This window comes from Lampetra fluviatilis, chromosome 60, assembly GCF_964198595.1.
Source record: "Lampetra fluviatilis chromosome 60, kcLamFluv1.1, whole genome shotgun sequence".
NCBI classification, from domain to species: Eukaryota; Metazoa; Chordata; class Hyperoartia; order Petromyzontiformes; family Petromyzontidae; genus Lampetra; species Lampetra fluviatilis.
The window spans coordinates 1,517,620-1,535,312 of record NC_136334.1 but is presented as its reverse complement, the minus strand read 5'-3'; the positions used below and the strand labels follow the sequence as shown (position 1 = coordinate 1,535,312).

Here is a 17,693-nt window from a genome sequence, read left to right as displayed (position 1 = left end):
CCACGTGTAGCAGCTACACCACGTGTAGCAGCTACACCACGTGTAGCAGCTACACCACGTGTAGCAGCTACGGGCCCCGCACTTGCAAGGACCCCGCGCTAAATGCTTTCAAGCTATCAATTCCGGTTCAGTGATTCTGCACTTGCTCTATTACTATAGTACTATACCGCCTTCAACTTTCACGAACGACTGGGTGTTTAAGGTTTGCGATTTGTCGTATTATCTGGCTGTATCGCAAATGAAAAAGTACAATGACTTCACTATGCAAGTTACAAATTTGTGTTTTAATATTTATGTGTATTTATTTATTTATTTAGGGCTCCTTTATAAAAAATATGCTACAGGCCCCTACCCTTTTGCGGTCGACGTTTTTCCAGCGGCGCTCCAGCCCGCCGTGCCTCGCCGATACGTCAGAATGTTTTCATCTTTGTTTTATATTCTCAGAATAATTTTGTCGATTTCAATTATTGGGATAAACACATATTTATGGTGTTTTTGGGGTAAGGGGTGTTTTAGCGAGATTGATGAGTTAAACCCGAAAATAAGCACCTCAATAACTTTGCCATATACACAGGGTGGTCCAGATGTCTTGGGACCCCAAATTAATTGACCTCAAACATTTTTGTTCCTTTCCATATTCATTTACGTTTTAAACAAACTTCATTTTTTTAAAGATTACGTTATAGCAATGGCGAAGCCAGGATTTTCAGGTAGGGGGGGCAACCCCTCCAGCAATGAATAATGATCAAGGAGTTGTTAGTAAGTAAAGACTTGTCCCTTGCTTTTAATCGACGCGTGTGCGGCGATGGCGCAGCCATCGATCGAGGGTCGAATTCGAACCGCGTTGTGTGATCGGCATCGCGCTCGCTGAAGGTGAATGCCTTCAGGGAAGTCGTGTACTGTATACGCAACTGCGCACAATTCTGAGTCACTTATAACCGCTTTGCCGTTACTTATTGCCAATTATGGACTCAGACTATTGTCCTATCATCTCATAGAGTCCCTGGCACGTAATAATATGCTACACAGTGACAGTCGGGGTCGCAAAATGCCGATTTATGACTAATGAACCCCAATGATCCGATCGAAATTAGGGATTTCGATCGGCTCATTGGTGGGACACGTGCCACCCCCTCCCACTGGCTCCGTAAATGCGTTTTAAAGAATCATATGGGGGGGGGGGGGGTCACAAGACATCTGGGACCATCCTGGACAATGTCGGTAACAGTCCTGTCTCAGCGACATTGCTGTTTAGCGATACTCGTCTAGTCCGGCAGGTGTCAGTGTGGTGCAAAGTACAGCAATCAGCGCTTCAACTGCACTGCAGCCAAATCGCATTGTGAACGGAATTACAGTCGCGCGACACGTGATTACTTCATTAAAAAATGTTCGTGATGTCGTTAGACCCGATATATCATTCCATTAATGCTGTAATAGCAAAAAAAGCGTATTTACATCGATAATGTAATGATACAAAAATTACTGGCAGCGGTGGGATTTGAACCCACGCCTCCGAAGAGACTGGAGCCTTAATCCAGCGCCTTAGACCGCTCGGCCACGCTACCTGCCTGATTCAGAAGTTGTAACAACGACTCACAACACTAACAACGACTCACAACACTAACAACTCACAACGACTCACAACACTAACAACTCACAACGACTCACAACACTAACAACGACTCACAACACTAACAACTCACAACGACTCACAACACTAACAACTCACAACGACTCACAACACTAACAACGACTCACAACACTAACAACTCACAACGACTCACAACACTAACAACGACTCACAACACTAACGGCTCACAACGCTCACGACGACTCACAACGCGAACAACGGCTCAAAATGCTAACAACTCACAACGCTCACGACGACTGGAAAAGCAGTCGGAGGCACAGGATTGCGGCTCCAGTAGCTACGGAGGCGTGGGTTTAAATCCCACCTCTTCCAAACATTGCTTTAATCTAAAACACAACCTGCCAAATAGATGTGTAAGCCACTTCTCTATTAAAATGATTTCACGACAAGCTACGGTTGATGATGCCCATTGGCCATTTCTTGTGTTGAGTTTGAGAACCAGGTAGCGTTTCTGAGTGGTATGAGCTGCTGGATTAAGGCACTCTTTGGAGGCTTGGGGTTCAGTTCCCACCACTACCAAAGCGCATTTGAAATAAAACACAACCTGCTGAAAAAGTTTTTTTAGCCACGAAACGATTAAAAATATTAACCATAAGCCCTATTGATGATGCCTATTTGCCATTTCTGGTTTTACGTTTAACCTCCTGGCAGCGTGGCTGAGCGGTCTAAGGTGCTGAGTGTAGGGGCCTATTTATTCGGAGGCATGGGTGCAAATCCCCCGCTGCCAACTGGCTTCTTTTTACAGAAAGACGACCTGAAAAATGTGTTTTAGCCACGATGATTTTCATATAATTTTAAGACTAGCTACTGGTCATGATGATGCCCATTAGCGATTTCTGGTGTTGGTTTCCACAACCAGGTAGCGTGGGCAAGTGGGAGAAAGCGCTGGATTTAGGCAATCTTTTCGGAGGCTTGGGTTTGATTCATGCCGATGTCAACAGGCTTCTTATTTCGATTTAAAGCTTTCGTGACTGCAGGGATTCATCTTCTTGGTTCTTTCGGTAAAGTCACGTAGAATGGAAATAATAAAATAATAAAAATAAAACATAAAATTATTTTCACGACGTTTCGGCCACAACGCAAGCAGCCGTCCTCAGGTGGAGAGCAGGTCTGTCGAGTAGACAGAGTCTGAATGACACACTCCAGGCTTGGAGCGACTATTTAAGCTGGGATGGAGGGGGAAAGGGCGCCTTGATAAAATGCAAATTCTGAAAAATGTGTTTTAGCCACGATGCTTTTCATTACATTTTTAAACTAGCTACTGGTGTCGATGCCCCTTTTCCATTTTTTGCTGAGCGATCTAACGTACACCCTTCACAATTAGTTTTTTAGCCACTACACTATTAAAATAATTTCACGACTAGCTTCTAGTGATGATGCCCATTGGCCATTTCTTGTATTACTTCTTACAAATAGGTAATGGGGCCGAGCGGTCCAAGGTGCCCAATCAAGGGTCCAGGTTCTTTGGAGACGTGGGTTAAAATTCCACCAGTTCCAACAGACTTGCTTTTTAAAATTAACAATACCTGAAAAATGTGTTCAAGCCGTGAAGCTTTTTATGTAACTTTAACACTAGCTACTGATGATGATACCCATTTGCCATTTCTGGTGTGGAATTTAGCAACTAGGTAGTGGGGTCGAGTGGTCTAAGCTGCTGGATTAAGGCTCCAGTCTCCTGGAAGGCTTGGGTTGAAATCGCACCAGTTCCAACAAGTGGCTAAACATATTTTGCAGGTGGTGTTTTATATTAAAACAGTTGTTGGCAGTGGTGGGATTTGAGCCCACGCCTTAGACTGCTCGGTCACACTACCTGGCCGTTAACAACAACACCAGAAATCACAAATGGGCATCATCACCAATAGCTGGTGTTAAAGTTTGACTGAAAGCTTCACGGTTGAAACACATTTTTTAGTTCGTCATTCTGTAAAAAGGAGGCGGTTGGTACCGGCGGGATTTTAACCCACGCTTCCACAAGAAAGTTGAGACTTAATTCGATACCTTCGACCACCGGGGCCCATTACCAATGTTAGAAGCAATACCACAAATATCCAATGGGCATCATCACCAGTAGCTTGTCGTGAAATATTTGTTTCAGTGTAGAAGATAAAAAAACATACTTTGCACGTTGTGTGTTATGTAAAAACAATCTTTGGCAGCAGTGGGATCTGCACCCACGCATCCCAAGCAACAGATGCCTAAATCCAGTTCCTTAGATCGCGAGGCAAGGCTGACTATTCCCCAAACCCAACACCAGACATAGCCAATGGGCATCATCGCCAGTAGCAATTTTGGAAAGTATGGTATTAGTGTCGTGGCTAAAAACACATTTTGCAGGTGTTTTTTTTGTTTTAAAATAAGCATTGGCAGTGGTGAGGGTGGAACTCACCCCTCAGAAGAGACGAGAGCCTCTATACAGCATCTTAGACCACTCGGCCAAGCTATCTGGTCGGTAAAAGCACCAACAAAAATGGTCAATGGGCATCGTCACCAGCAGCTCGTCGGTAACTAATTTTAATCGTGTTGTGGTTAAAAAACATATTTTGCAGGTTGCATTTTATATTAAAATAAGTTTTGGCAGAGGGGGGATTTGAACCTATGCCTCCAAAGAAAATGGAGATCAAATTTGGCACCGTCGACCACCCGGCGTTTTGAACCAGATGTTACAAACACTACCAGAAATGGCCAATTGGCATAATCACCAGTAGATTGTCGTGAAACTATTTTAATAGTGTCGAAGCTAAAAAAAAACATATTTTGCAGGATGTGTTTTATATAAAAAGATGCTTTGGCAGCGGTGGGATTTGAATCCACGCCTCCAAAGAGACTGGAGCCTTAATCCAGCGCCTTAGACCACTGGGCCACGGTACCTGGTCGGCAACAGCTGCAACAGAAATCGCACATAGGCATCATCGCCAATAGCTCGTGTTAAAGTGGCATTAAAAGCTTCGTGGCTGAAGCACATTTTTAAGCTTGTCATTCCGTAAAAAGAAGGCACTTGGTACTGGCGAGATTTGAGCCCACGCCTTAGACCGCTCGGCCACACTACCTTGCCGTTAACAACACCAGAAATCACAAATGGGCATCATCACCAATAGCTGGTGTTAAAATTTGACTAAAAGCTTCACGGTTGAAACACATTTTTTAGTTCGTCATTCTGTGAAAAGGAGGCGGTTGTTACCGGCGGGATTTGAACCCACGCTTCCACAAGAAAGTTGAGACTTAATTCGATACCTTCGACCACCGGTGTCCATTACCAATGTTAGAAGCAATACCACAAATATCCAATGGGCATCATCACCAGTAGCTTGTCGTGAAATATTTGTTTCAGTGTAGAAGATAAAAAAACATACTTTGCACGTTGTGTGTTATGTAAAAACAATCTTTGGCAGCAGTGGGATCTGCACCCACGCATCCCAAGCAAGAGATGCCTAAATCCAGTTCCTTAGATCGCGAGGCAAGGCTGACTATTCCCCAAACCCAACACCAGACATAGCCAATGGGCATCATCACCAGTAGCAATTTTGGAAAGTATGGTATTAGTGTCGTGGCTAAAAACATATTTTGCAGGTGTTTTTTTTGTTTTAAAATATGCGTTGGCAGTGGTGAGGGAGGAACTCACACCTCAGAAGAGACGAGAGCCTCTATCCAGCATCTTAGACCACTCGGCCAAGCTATCTGGTCGGTAAAAGCACCAACAAAAATGGTCAATGGGCATCATCACCAGCAGCTCGTCAGTAACTTATTTTAATCGTGTTGTGGTTAAAAAACATATTTTGCAGGTTGCATTTTATATTAAAATAAGTTTTGGCAGAGGGGGGATTTGAACCCAAGCCTCCAAAGAAAATGGAGATCAAATTCGGAACAGTCGACGACCCGGCGTCTTGAACCAGATGTTACAAGCACTACCAGAAATGGCCAATTGGCATCATCACCAGTAGCTTGTCGTGAAACTATTTTAATAGTGTCGAAGCTAAAAAAAAACATATTTTGCAGGATGTGTTTTATATAAAAGAAGCTTTGGCAGCGGTGGGATTTGAACCCACGCCTCCGAAGAGACTGGAGCCTTAATCCAGCGCCTTAGACCGCTCGGCCACGCTACCTGGTCGTCAACAGCTGCAATAGAAATCACAAAAGGGCATCATCACCAATAGCTCGTGTTAAAGTTGCATTAAAAGCTTCGTGGCTGAAGCACATTTTTAAGTTTGTCATTCCGTAAAAAGAAGGCACTTGGTACTAGCGGGATTTGAGCCCACGCCTCTGAAGTATAGTAAACTACGGCGGGAAACCACTTGACGGGTAGCACACTTTATTCACACTTGGGTTGTCACAATAACACGTGTTGTCTCTACAGCTCACGCTACACGTTCCACCTGACACGAGTGGTAACTACTGCTCACGCTACACGTTCCACCTGACACGCGTGGTAACTACTGCTCACGCTACACGTTCCACCCGGCTACACACACACGGGCATTCCAGCCTCCGTAGCATCCGGGGGATCCTCTAGACCCACCCCAGCTTGGGTACGGATCACGACCACTGGGTCCCGTGGCCCGGTCCTCACACGGACGTCCGGCCCCCGGGTCCCAAGGTCCCGCCTCTGAGCCACACAGGGCCCCGGTCCCTACAAGGACAGCGGGACTAGGTGTCTCAGGGCACTATCTCTTCCTCCTCCGTCTTCCGTCTTCACTGGTCACCAACTTCTCCCCGAGCACCCGCGCACACCGCCTTATATAACCCTCCGCTCCAAGGAGACGGAGCCTATGCGGACCGCGATGCGAGCACCCACCCTAACCGACCAATCATCACGCGCTGCCACACGATCCCTTCTTGTGCCAGCGCACATAACCAATCACCACGCGCTGCCACACGATCCTTACTACCAGCGCGTATCACCACTACACCTCCACAGGAAGTGGAGACTGTATTCGAAACCAAGCCTCCACAGAAAGTGGAGACTTGGTCGACCACCCGGCCCCGTTACCAATGTTAGAAGCAATACCACAAATAGTCAATGGGCATCACAACCGAAAGCTCGTCTTAAAATTATATGAAAACATCGTGATTGAAACGCATTTTTCAGGCAGTCTTTATGTAAAACAGAAGTCTGTTGGAACTGGTGGGATTTGAACCCACTACACCGAAAAAAGAGAATCCTTAATTCAGCACCTTTGCCTGCTCAGTCCCAATACCTATTTGTAGGAACAATACCAGAAATGGCCAATGGGAATAATTACCGGTCTCATGTCTTGAATTTATTTTAATAGTGCAGTGGCTAAAAACATATTTTGCCGGTGGCGTTCTATATTAAAACAGTTGTTTGGCAGTGGTGGGATTCGAACCCACGCCTCCAAAGAGACTGGAGCCTAAATCCAGCGCCTTAGACCGCTCGGCCACACTACCTGGAGGTGAGCAGCTGCACCAGCAATCACAAATAGGCATCATCACCAATAGCTCGTGTTAAAGTTGCATTAAAAGCTTCGTGGCTGAAGCACATTTTTAAGTTCGTCATTCTGTAAAAAGGAGGCGGTTGGTACAGGCGGGATTTGAACCCACGCTTCCACAAGAAAGTTGAGACTTAATTCGATACCTTCGACCACCGGGGGCCATTACCAATGTTAGAAGCAATACCACAAATATCCAATGGGCATCATCACCAGTGGCTTGTCGTGAAATATTTGTTTCAGTGTAGAAGATAAAAAAAAAACATACTTTGCACGTTGTGTGTTATGTAAAAACAATCTTTGGCAGCAGTGGGATCTGCACCCACGCATCCCAAGCAACAAATGCCTAAATCCAGTTCCTTAGATCGCGAGGCAAGGCTGACTATTCCCCAAACCCAACACCAGACATAGCCAATGGGCATCATCACCAGTAGCAATTTTGGAAAGTATGGTATAGTGTCGTGGCTAAAAACATATTTTGCAGGTGTTTTTTTGTTTAAAAATAAGCGTTGGCAGTGGTGAGGGAGGAACTCACACCTCAGAAGAGACGAGAGCCTCTATCCAGCATCTTAGACCACTCGGCCAAGCTATCTGATCGGTAAAAGCACCAACAAAAATAGTCAATGGGCATCATCACCAGCAGGTCGTCAGTAACTTATTTTAATCGTGTTGTGGTTAAAAAACATATTTTGCAGGTTGCATTTTATATTAAAATAAGTTTTGGCAGAGGGGGGATTTGAACCCATGCCTCCAAAGAAAATGGAGATTAAATTCGGCACCGTCAACGACCCGGCGTCTTGAACCAGATGTTACAAGCACTACCAGAAATGGCCAATTGGCATCATCACCAGTAGCTTGTCGTGAAACTATTTTAATAGTGTCGAAGCTAAAAAAAAACATATTTTGCAGGATGTGTTTTATATAAAAGAAGCTTTGGCAGCGGTGGGATTTGAACCCACGCCTCCGAAGAGACTGGAGCCTTAATCCAGCGCCTTAGACCGCTCGGCCACGCTACCTGGTCGTCAACAGCTGCAATAGAAATCACAAAAGGGCATCATCACCAATAGCTCGTGTTAAAGTTGCATTAAAAGCTTCGTGGCTGAAGCACATTTTTAAGTTTGTCATTCCGTAAAAAGAAGGCACTTGGTACTAGCGGGATTTGAGCCCACGCCTCTGAAGTATAGTAAACTACGGCGGGAAACCACTTGACGGGTAGCACACTTTATTCACACTTGGGTTGTCACAATAACACGTGTTGTCTCTACAGCTCACGCTACACGTTCCACCTGACACGAGTGGTAACTACTGCTCACGCTACACGTTCCACCTGACACGCGTGGTAACTACTGCTCACGCTACACGTTCCACCCGGCTACACACACACGGGCATTCCAGCCTCCGTAGCATCCGGGGGATCCTCTAGACCCACCCCAGCTTGGGTACGGATCACGACCACTGGGTCCCGTGGCCCGGTCCTCACACGGACGTCCGGCCCCCGGGTCCCAAGGTCCCGCCTCTGAGCCACACAGGGCCCCGGTCCCTACAAGGACAGCGGGACTAGGTGTCTCAGGGCACTATCTCTTCCTCCTCCGTCTTCCGTCTTCACTGGTCACCAACTTCTCCCCGAGCACCCGCGCACACCGCCTTATATAACCCTCCGCTCCAAGGAGACGGAGCCTATGCGGACCGCGATGCGAGCACCCACCCTAACCGACCAATCATCACGCGCTGCCACACGATCCCTTCTTGTGCCAGCGCACATAACCAATCACCACGCGCTGCCACACGATCCTTACTACCAGCGCGTATCACCACTACACCTCCACAGGAAGTGGAGACTGTATTCGAAACCAAGCCTCCACAGAAAGTGGAGACTTGGTCGACCACCCGGCCCCGTTACCAATGTTAGAAGCAATACCACAAATAGTCAATGGGCATCACAACCGAAAGCTCGTCTTAAAATTATATGAAAACATCGTGATTGAAACGCATTTTTCAGGCAGTCTTTATGTAAAACAGAAGTCTGTTGGAACTGGTGGGATTTGAACCCACTACACCGAAAAAAGAGAATCCTTAATTCAGCACCTTTGCCTGCTCAGTCCCAATACCTATTTGTAGGAACAATACCAGAAATGGCCAATGGGAATAATTACCGGTCTCATGTCTTGAATTTATTTTAATAGTGCAGTGGCTAAAAACATATTTTGCCGGTGGCGTTCTATATTAAAACAGTTGTTTGGCAGTGGTGGGATTCGAACCCACGCCTCCAAAGAGACTGGAGCCTTAATCCAGCGCCTTAGACCGCTCGGCCACACTACCTGGAGGTGAGCAGCAGCACCAGCAATCACAAATAGGCATCATCACCAATAGCTCGTGTTAAAGTTGCATTAAAAGCTTCGTGGCTGAAGCACATTTTTAAGTTCGTCATTCTGTAAAAAGGAGGCGGTTGGTACAGGCGGGATTTGAACCCACGCTTCCACAAGAAAGTTGAGACTTAATTCGATACCTTCGACCACCGGGGCCCATTACCAATGTTAGAAGCAATACCACAAATATCCAATGGGCATCATCACCAGTGGCTTGTCGTGAAATATTTGTTTCAGTGTAGAAGATAAAAAAAAAACATACTTTGCACGTTGTGTGTTATGTAAAAACAATCTTTGGCAGCAGTGGGATCTGCACCCACGCATCCCAAGCAACAAATGCCTAAATCCAGTTCCTTAGATCGCGAGGCAAGGCTGACTATTCCCCAAACCCAACACCAGACATAGCCAATGGGCATCATCACCAGTAGCAATTTTGGAAAGTATGGTATAGTGTCGTGGCTAAAAACATATTTTGCAGGTGTTTTTTTGTTTAAAAATAAGCGTTGGCAGTGGTGAGGGAGGAACTCACACCTCAGAAGAGACGAGAGCCTCTATCCAGCATCTTAGACCACTCGGCCAAGCTATCTGATCGGTAAAAGCACCAACAAAAATAGTCAATGGGCATCATCACCAGCAGGTCGTCAGTAACTTATTTTAATCGTGTTGTGGTTAAAAAACATATTTTGCAGGTTGCATTTTATATTAAAATAAGTTTTGGCAGAGGGGGGATTTGAACCCATGCCTCCAAAGAAAATGGAGATTAAATTCGGCACCGTCAACGACCCGGCGTCTTGAACCAGATGTTACAAGCACTACCAGAAATGGCCAATTGGCATCATCACCAGTAGCTTGTCGTGAAACTATTTTAATAGTGTCGAAGCTAAAAAAAAACATATTTTGCAGGATGTGTTTTATATAAAAGAAGCTTTGGCAGCAGTGGGATTTGAACCCACGCCTCCGAAGAGACTGGAGCCTTAATCCAGCGCCTTAGACCGCTCGGCCACGCTACCTGGTCGTCAACAGCTGCAATAGAAATCACAAAAGGGCATCATCACCAATAGCTCGTGTTAAAGTTGCATTAAAAGCTTCGTGGCTGAAGCACATTTTTAAGTTTGTCATTCCGTAAAAAGAAGGCACTTGGTACTAGCGGGATTTGAGCCCACGCCTCTGAAGTATAGTAAACTACGGCGGGAAACCACTTGACGGGTAGCACACTTTATTCACACTTGGGTTGTCACAATAACACGTGTTGTCTCTACAGCTCACGCTACACGTTCCACCTGACACGAGTGGTAACTACTGCTCACGCTACACGTTCCACCTGACACGCGTGGTAACTACTGCTCACGCTACACGTTCCACCCGGCTACACACACACGGGCATTCCAGCCTCCGTAGCATCCGGGGGATCCTCTAGACCCACCCCAGCTTGGGTACGGATCACGACCACTGGGTCCCGTGGCCCGGTCCTCACACGGACGTCCGGCCCCCGGGTCCCAAGGTCCCGCCTCTGAGCCACACAGGGCCCCGGTCCCTACAAGGACAGCGGGACTAGGTGTCTCAGGGCACTATCTCTTCCTCCTCCGTCATCCGTCTTCACTGGTCACCAACTTCTCCCCGAGCACCCGCGCACACCGCCTTATATAACCCTCCGCTCCAAGGAGACGGAGCCTATGCGGACCGCGATGCGAGCACCCACCCTAACCGACCAATCATCACGCGCTGCCACACGATCCCTTCTTGTGCCAGCGCACATAACCAATCACCACGCGCTGCCACACGATCCTTACTACCAGCGCGTATCACCACTACACCTCCACAGGAAGTGGAGACTGTATTCGAAACCAAGCCTCCACAGAAAGTGGAGACTTGGTCGACCACCCGGCCCCGTTACCAATGTTAGAAGCAATACCACAAATAGTCAATGGGCATCACAACCGAAAGCTCGTCTTAAAATTATATGAAAACATCGTGATTGAAACGCATTTTTCAGGCAGTCTTTATGTAAAACAGAAGTCTGTTGGAACTGGTGGGATTTGAACCCACTACACCGAAAAAAGAGAATCCTTAATTCAGCACCTTTGCCTGCTCAGTCCCAATACCTATTTGTAGGAACAATACCAGAAATGGCCAATGGGAATAATTACCGGTCTCATGTCTTGAATTTATTTTAATAGTGCAGTGGCTAAAAACATATTTTGCCGGTGGCGTTCTATATTAAAACAGTTGTTTGGCAGTGGTGGGATTCGAACCCACGCCTCCAAAGAGACTGGAGCCTAAATCCAGCGCCTTAGACCGCTCGGCCACACTACCTGGAGGTGAGCAGCAGCACCAGCAATCACAAATAGGCATCATCACCAATAGCTCGTGTTAAAGTTGCATTAAAAGCTTCGTGGCTGAAGCACATGTTTAAGTTCGTCATTCTGTAAAAAGGAGGCGGTTGGTACAGGCGGGATTTGAACCCACGCTTCCACAAGAAAGTTGAGACTTAATTCGATACCTTCGACCACCGGGGCCCATTACCAATGTTAGAAGCAATACCACAAATATCCAATGGGCATCATCACCAGTGGCTTGTCGTGAAATATTTGTTTCAGTGTAGAAGATAAAAAAAAAACATACTTTGCACGTTGTGTGTTATGTAAAAACAATCTTTGGCAGCAGTGGGATCTGCACCCACGCATCCCAAGCAACAAATGCCTAAATCCAGTTCCTTAGATCGCGAGGCAAGGCTGACTATTCCCCAAACCCAACACCAGACATAGCCAATGGGCATCATCACCAGTAGCAATTTTGGAAAGTATGGTATAGTGTCGTGGCTAAAAACATATTTTGCAGGTGTTTTTTTGTTTAAAAATAAGCGTTGGCAGTGGTGAGGGAGGAACTCACACCTCAGAAGAGACGAGAGCCTCTATCCAGCATCTTAGACCACTCGGCCAAGCTATCTGATCGGTAAAAGCACCAACAAAAATAGTCAATGGGCATCATCACCAGCAGGTCGTCAGTAACTTATTTTAATCGTGTTGTGGTTAAAAAACATATTTTGCAGGTTGCATTTTATATTAAAATAAGTTTTGGCAGAGGGGGGATTTGAACCCATGCCTCCAAAGAAAATGGAGATTAAATTCGGCACCGTCAACGACCCGGCGTCTTGAACCAGATGTTACAAGCACTACCAGAAATGGCCAATTGGCATCATCACCAGTAGCTTGTCGTGAAACTATTTTAATAGTGTCGAAGCTAAAAAAAAACATTTTGCAGGATGTGTTTTATATAAAAGGAAGCTTTGGCAGCGGTGAGATTTGAACACACGCCTCCAAGGAGACTGGAGCCTTAATCCAGCGCCTTAGACCGCTCGGCCACGCTACCTGGTCGTCAACAGCAGCAACAGAAATCGCAAATGGGCATCATCACCAATAGCTGGTGTTAAAGTTGCATTAAAAGCTTCGTGGCTGAAGCACAGAAAGTGGAGACTTGGTCGACCACCCGGCCCCGTTACCAATGTTAGAAGCAATACCACAAATAGTCAATTGGCATCACAACCGAAAGCTCGTCTTAAAATTATATAAAAACATCGTGACTGAACCGCATTTTTCAGGCAGACTTTATGTAAAACAGAAGTCTGTTGGAACTGGTGGGATTTGAACCCACTACACCGAAAAAAGAGAATCCTTAATTCAGCACCTTTGCCTGCTCAGTCCCGTTACCTATTTGTAGGAACAATACCAGAAATGGCCAATGGGAATAATTACCGGTCGCATGTCTTGAAATTATTTTAATAGTGCAGTGGCTAAAAACATATTTTGCCGGTGGCGTTTTATATTAAAACAGTTGTTTGGCAGTGGTGGGATTCGAACCCACGCCTCCAAAGAGACTGGAGCCTAAATCCAGCGCCTTAGACCGCTCGGCCACACTACCTGGAGGTGAGCAGCAGCACCTGCAATCACAAATAGGCATCATCACCAATAACTCGTGTTAAAGTTGCATTAAAAGCTTCGTGGCTGAAGCACATTTTTAAGTTTGTCATTCCGTAAAAAGAAGGCGTCACTGCTGCCCTTTCACAGCTAGCCTCTCACTGCCCCGTTAGCTCTCTTCGTCTGACACCGATGGCCGTCGGTGTCGACGTCTCCCATCGCGTGGCAACCGCGCCTCACTCTCTGTCTTGCCCAGCGTTGCCTCCTCGTATTTCACTCCGTCTCAACTCCCCTTTCCCCTTCCGGTTCTCTCCCTAAATCCTCTCCCCCACGTGACCCTAACTCCACCCACTCCCCACGTGACCCAGACTCCACCCCCCCTCAATCCTTGCTCGCATTACACGACCCCCCCCCCCCCTAATGAAAACCCAGCCGTCCCCGGCTGCAACAATTACAAAACAAAAATAATGCGAGCAATATTGGAACCATCTGGCATCACTGGACAACGGAGAGTATAAAACGATAACAAGAACAAGAACAATAACAGTCAACGAAAGGAAAAGGATTTGGAATGCGTGCGGGTCGCCGGCCCATCCCGAACGGGCGGCGGTACCCCCACGGACCGAGAACGCGACGGGGTCTTAAGATCGACGGGAGTAGAACCGCCCGCCGCTGTTGGAGGCCCTTCAACGCCAAGGTCCCGTCCCCCAGGGAGACCCAAGTCCGGGGTCTCCGGCAACCGTGTCTGTGGTGGGGTTGGAAGGGCAGCGGGGCCAAGTGGCCCCGTCGCCGTGGTAGGCCCACCCAGAGCAGGATTCGCCACATCCGCCTGCGTAACGGCTGGTTTGTCTGTAGAAGGCACGACAGGCGCGCTTGCAGAGTCAACAGGCAAGGGCGGAGGTGCGTCGGGCGCAACAGACACCGGCAAGGCAACATCAGGGGATGACGCATCCATCCGCGGGACCATGTAGGGCTTCAGCCTAGACGTATGAACATACCAGCGCTGCGATCCGAACCGAACCCTTGCTGATTGCGGGTTAGGGACTTCAATAAGCTTAACCGGCCCCTGCCATGGTTTATGAAGCTTAGGGGAGGTCCCCGGCAGCACCTGTGGGCAGTGCAGCCATGCCATGTCCCCCACTCGCCAGGGGCATGTACCGGTCGAGCGTCGGGCGCAACGCTCGTTTCGCGCTTGAGCCTTGGCAGTAGCCAACCGGGCCCCCTCCCATGCCTCGGCGACGCGTCGAACCGTGTCCTGAATATATTCAGGGAGAGGTTTAACAGGACCCTTCGCCCCCGTACTCAGCTGTACTTCCACCAGCGGCACATTCTCGCGGCCGTACATGAGAAAAAATGGAGAATACCCAGTGGACGCATGAGGCGTCATCCGATATGCGGAGAGTACCCCAGGTATATGCAAGTCCCAATCAGCTTGTTTCTCATCAACCGTGTGACATAGCATGGCCGACAGCGTCCGATTAAGGCGTTCCACCATGCCATCCGTCTGCGGGTGGTAAGAAGACGTACGAACCTTCTTGGTTCCCAGAGCAGCGTACACTTCCGCCAACAATTTGGAAGAAAAATTTCACCCCTGATCCGTGAGTAGCCTCTCCGGTGCCCCCTTGTCCATCACATATCCAAATAGGAAGGCGTCCGTGATAGACGCCGCCGACTGGTCAGGTAAGGGCCAAGCCATCGGCCAGCGTTCCACCCCGACCAGCAAATATTTATTAACCCTAGCGGATGGCGAGAAAGGTCCCAAAATATCCAGCGCCACCAACTCGTTGATTCGAGACTGCACCAGCAGCACGTAAGGGTTTTTAGGCGGTTTCCACCGGGCACACTCGGGACACGCCCGAATGTGTCCGACGACATCCGTCGTCATGCCGTGCCAGAAGTAGTCATGCTGTAATGTTAACAAAGTCTTCTGCACCCCGAGATGTAACAAAGTGTCGCTGTGCAGAGTCCGAATCAATTCGTAACGTAGCGACGACGGTACCACCAGACGCCAGCGGTCATGCAATCCCTCTCTCCACATGAGCAACCCATCCCGGAGAGCGGCCCCTGGCGTCCCACCGGACAGCAATTTCCCCGCTCCCTTCACAGCCTGACTCCGTAAAGCCCCCAACGAGTCATCAAGCAATTGTTCGCGAATCCATACCGAGCGCGGCAGGTTCAGAATCCCATCGGCCGGTCCTGGGCACACCGGAGCCCCAGGCATCTCGACAGCTGACACGACAGGCCGAGGGGGTAGCTGAACCGGCGTACACCTATTGGTACCCGACGCGCAAGCGCAAGGGGACCCCTGCGGTAATCTGGAGAGTGCGTCCGCATTCGCATGACGCGACCCCTTCCGATATTGTATGTCGAATGAAAATTCCTGCAGGGTCTCCAACCATCGTGCCAGTTGGCCAGATGGTTGGTCAACCCTCAGGGCGTATTGTAGAGCCGCATGGTCCGTGCGCACAATAAATGAGCGGCCGTAAAGATACGGCCGATATTGGCGGAGAAAATGGACAATAGCCAATAATTCGCGGCGAGTGACACAGTAGCGGGTTTCTGCCGGGGACAGTACACGGCTACAATAGGCCACCACGCGCTCCTCACCGCCTTTGGACTGTGACAGAACGGCCCCAATCCCAGTGTCACTAGCGTCCGTATCCAGAATAAACGGTCTATCGAAATCCGGATAGTCCAATGTCGGCGCCGTCACCAACCGATCGCGTATGCCCTGAAACGCTGCTTCCTCCGGCGGACCCCAACTGAACCTCCGACCTTTACCTGTAAGGAGGTGCAAGGGCCTAGCGATCATATCAAAGTTCGGGACGAACCTGCGATAATATGAGGCGAACCCCAAGAAGCGACGGACGTCCCCAACCGAGGCCGGGGTTGGCCAGTTATGGACGCATGCCGTCTTCTCCGGGTCCGTGGCCACCCCGTCCGCACTGACTATGTGTCCCAAATAACGCACGGATCGTTGCAGTAGGTGACACTTTTTCGGTTTGAATTTTAAATTTGCGGAGCGCATCCTAGCAAAAACCGTCTCCAATCTCTGCAAATGTTCGTCAAATGTGCGGTTAAAGACGATGACATCGTCTAAATAAATCAAACATGTCTCCCACTGCAGACCCGTTAACACCAGCTCCATCAACCGCTGAAAAGTGGCTGGAGCCGCATTCAAGCCCATCGGAAGGCAATTAAACTGAAACAGTCCCTGCGGCGTGCGAAAAGCTGTCTTTTCCCTCGAAGACTCGTCAAGGGGAAGCTGCCAGAATCCCGAAGAGAGATCCAATGTTGAAAAAAACTTCGCCCCAGACAAGGCATCGAGGGAATCATCCATACGCGGAAGTGGGTACGCGTCTGCAACGGACACATTATTCAATTTACGAAAATCGACGCAAAATCGCAGTTTCCCATCCTTCTTTTTCACAAGGACCACCGGCGCGCCCCATGGACTGTTAGACGGTGATATAATATCAGCGGCTAGCATGTCCTCCACTGCCCCGCGAACCTGATCCCGCTCCGTCGGGCTCAACCGATGCGAGTTCAACCGAATCGGAGCGGCATCCCCCGTCTCAATGTGGTGGGAAAGCAGGGAGGTGCGTCCCAAGTCAAAATCATCCGAGCTGAACATGTCGAATAACTTAGCAACAGCGCGCAAAGCACGGACCGTTGCTCTCTGGTCAGGGACGAATTCTCCCCGCATAACTCGGCAACCCAACGGTCATCCTGCCCCATTGGCCCCGAAACCCCCCCTACCATGTCCCGGCAGACCCGGTTGTCATGGGTCGTGAACGCGGTCGTGGCGTGAGCCACAACCGTTCCGGCCGGGACACTGACATTCTCTGCACTCCCATTTAGCACCTGTAAGAACGGGGGCTGGCCCGGCCGGACAATTGTTTGTGCCCCAACCAGCGCCGAGCCGCCCGTTATAGCCGTGGACGGCGATAACAGAACCCCCGCCGCTCCCTCAACGCCAGGTACTGGCTTCCAATATCTCAACGGGATAAGCATCTGCGAACCAGGTGGAATGTCAACAGATACCTCGGACAGTGCCTGCACCTGGCAAATAGGGGCAGACCGGCCCCATGGCGACGGTAGGAACGAAATTTTACGCCCCCCAGGTAATTCAATGCAGTTTTGATCAATCCTTATTTGAATGGGCATTTTTGCCAGGAAATCAGTCCCCAACAAACAGGGCACCGCGAGGGACCTAGAGATCAACACGGTCCCTGAAGCCGACACCCCCCCCGATGGTTATGTTGGCATCCACCTGGCCCACAATGCCCATACTTCCCCCATTCGCCGCTATGCATGA

General features: G+C 48.7%; 9 non-coding genes across 9 annotated transcripts; all 9 read right to left on the bottom strand.

The window, feature by feature from the left end:
* Window positions 1–1,483: 1,483 nt before the first annotated feature.
* On the bottom strand, window positions 1,484–1,565 carry TRNAL-AAG (transfer RNA leucine (anticodon AAG)). Its single transcript has one exon. It is a non-coding gene; the product is annotated as a tRNA-Leu (tRNA).
* Window positions 1,566–5,669: 4,104 nt separating this feature from the next.
* On the bottom strand, window positions 5,670–5,751 carry TRNAL-AAG (transfer RNA leucine (anticodon AAG)). Its single transcript has one exon. It is a non-coding gene; the product is annotated as a tRNA-Leu (tRNA).
* A 1,221-nt stretch (window positions 5,752–6,972) lies between these two features.
* TRNAL-UAG (transfer RNA leucine (anticodon UAG)) lies at window positions 6,973–7,054 on the bottom strand. The gene has a single exon. It is a non-coding gene; the product is annotated as a tRNA-Leu (tRNA).
* A 975-nt stretch (window positions 7,055–8,029) lies between these two features.
* Window positions 8,030–8,111, bottom strand: TRNAL-AAG (transfer RNA leucine (anticodon AAG)). The gene has a single exon. It is a non-coding gene; the product is annotated as a tRNA-Leu (tRNA).
* Window positions 8,112–9,332: 1,221 nt separating this feature from the next.
* On the bottom strand, window positions 9,333–9,414 carry TRNAL-AAG (transfer RNA leucine (anticodon AAG)). The gene has a single exon. It is a non-coding gene; the product is annotated as a tRNA-Leu (tRNA).
* Window positions 9,415–10,389: 975 nt separating this feature from the next.
* TRNAL-AAG (transfer RNA leucine (anticodon AAG)) lies at window positions 10,390–10,471 on the bottom strand. The gene has a single exon. It is a non-coding gene; the product is annotated as a tRNA-Leu (tRNA).
* Window positions 10,472–11,692: 1,221 nt separating this feature from the next.
* Window positions 11,693–11,774, bottom strand: TRNAL-UAG (transfer RNA leucine (anticodon UAG)). Its single transcript has one exon. It is a non-coding gene; the product is annotated as a tRNA-Leu (tRNA).
* A 974-nt stretch (window positions 11,775–12,748) lies between these two features.
* TRNAL-AAG (transfer RNA leucine (anticodon AAG)) lies at window positions 12,749–12,830 on the bottom strand. The gene has a single exon. It is a non-coding gene; the product is annotated as a tRNA-Leu (tRNA).
* Window positions 12,831–13,297: 467 nt separating this feature from the next.
* On the bottom strand, window positions 13,298–13,379 carry TRNAL-UAG (transfer RNA leucine (anticodon UAG)). Its single transcript has one exon. It is a non-coding gene; the product is annotated as a tRNA-Leu (tRNA).
* Between the last annotated feature and the right edge of the window lie 4,314 nt (window positions 13,380–17,693).